Source organism: Neopelma chrysocephalum, unplaced genomic scaffold, assembly GCF_003984885.1.
Source record: "Neopelma chrysocephalum unplaced genomic scaffold, ASM398488v2 Primary Assembly neopelma1_73, whole genome shotgun sequence".
NCBI lineage: Eukaryota > Metazoa > Chordata > Aves > Passeriformes > Pipridae > Neopelma > Neopelma chrysocephalum.
Window position 1 is genome coordinate 88,565 of NW_020897733.1, and position 2,363 is coordinate 90,927.

Consider the following 2,363-nt stretch of genomic DNA (forward strand, 5'->3'; position numbering starts at 1 on the left):
AATTAAAAAAGAGAAATCTGAAGTGTGCATGCAAGCAGACTGTACCATGTAGTTTCTGCCACAGCAAAGCAGCAGAATGAGGTGGAAAAAGTCAGCTTTTGAGGTTTTATTACTTTTTGCTTTGTGATGACTGGCTTCAAGCCCACACATTTCTTGAATACACAATAGGGAGTTGGGCAAGACTGCAGAAATAAATTTTATTAACACACAATCACTGCAGCACCAGACAGAATAATCTCCTTTAGTCTCCTCTAGCTGGCAGAGTCCTCTTTGTACCAGGTCAAGTCAATTAGCAGTATAATGTACGACAGGTTTTATTTAAAAAGGGTTTAATTAAAGTTTTGTTACAAAGCTCATACAAACTAACAATCTGTCTTTTAGGGATATGTATTATCTAGAAATTGATTTTAACTTAAACACTAATTTATAGACTGTCCCCTTTAATAAGTATAATTCCTTGGAAGATATTAAGGTCCTCCTGCCCCAAATAAATTCAGGTCCTGATTCAGCAAAACACGTAATTACTAAGGACTTCAATGAAGCCACTCATGCACTAAAAGTTGAAGGTGTGCTCCAGCACTCTGCTGAATCGGGACCTTACTGTATAACCCTGCCCTGATTACACACATGGGCCAATTCAGCCATGTCTTTACTCAGAAACATACTGGAAAGAATTTGTGATGTCTTTAAAATATCTCATACAGGCCATTAAGGATGGAAACATTTTCTTCTGCTAGATATAGATGGCTTTCACTAGTCCTGCTATCTTCTCCATTCTTACATCTAAATGCAGTGATTTACCTGTGCTACCTTTTTAAAAGAAAATAATTCACCCCACTAATCAGTGGGGTTTTTTTCCTTTCTCTTTTTTCTCCTCCCAAGAAAGCAAAGGCTGGCTCCCCAGCAGATGCAGCTAAGTAGAGCTGCATTAACTTAAATGGAGCTGTCAGTTTATGCCAATAGAGGATGGTACCTCAAAAATTTAAGTAGATTTTTTTTAATGAAAACTAGCAGTCTTACTCTAGTGATTGCTAACTATAAACTTTCACCTGATTGTAATCCCTACAGAATAATAATACTCTCAAAGACTGAAGAGTACCTCACATTTTAGAATAACTTAAAATCATTGTATGTGACCTGTTTTGTTATTCACAAGCTATATAATTTAGAATAAGAAACATGTGACTGTAAAGGATTTCTGTGTAGGAAAGATCCCAGGTGTTTTTCTGGCGCTCTCCTGGGCACTGTAGTTAACTTACATCAAAACCTCTGGACCATTACTATTCCCAGTGACCAGGAAGCAGACAAACTGAGCTCTGTAGTCCTCCTCGGAGACACCCCAGAACTTGCTGCATGTTTATAGCATGTGCTGGAGCCAGGAATGCTGGAACCTGCTGGGGCAGCCCCAGTGGGGGGGTCAGACACTTTCCCCATGCTGGGAGCAGTGCTGGGACAGATCCAGCAGCACCCGTTTTGGCAGCTTGCAGCCAGGAATCCACAACAATGGCCAGAAGACACCAAGAAGCCTTAGAAGGCATCTGTCTTCCCTTCACAGCATATTTGGGAAAGTTGTGCCTTTTTGTTGTAGTGTTTATTACCAAAGCAAAGCCCCCTCATTTTTTATTTTTACTTTCTAAATCTTTGAGACACATGGAACAGCAGGCCAGAATTTGCTTTGATTAATCTCCAATCTGGTTCTACTGTGCTCTTCCCCATGGTGTAAATCTAGACTGCAGCTGGTAGGGGGTTGTATGCTTAAAAAAAAAAAGCCTCAGCACCAAAACATGCAAAGTAGCAAGCTTGTGTTGCTTACTTCTAAGTCTGAATAGTCTGAAAACCAAAATATAATTCAAATATTACTTTTCCTGCTGCCTTCTGCCCAATCCCACCAGAGTTGGGCCAGGGAAGGCAGGTGTGTATTTGAAATGTGTGACAAGAGAATAAAATGGGGAGGGGGGGCAAGAAGTGAATTCAGAAAACCTGTAGAAAATAATAAAGAAAAACTGGAGTAGAGTAATAAATTCTGTGGGACAAGTCCTGCACTGATGGATGCAGTGACAGATCCCTTGATTTCAGGGAGGCTGCTCGGGCGATTTTCCCGAGATGGCCCTACTTGTTTGAGCAGAGCTGTTGGGTGGGGATGCCTGGCCTGAATATACATCACAGGCTGCCTGCTAGCTAGAAGAACAGGCTTGTTCATTTAAAATTGAATCAGGTTTCAGGCTTAAGTTTGCAACAGGGAAACATAAGAAATGAAGTAGTTTGCAAAGAAATCTTAAGCAATCTGATAGATTGTTAAACAAAACTCTTCAAGACTTGTCCAGGATTACTGCCCAGTCATCTTGCAAGTTAAATGCATGATG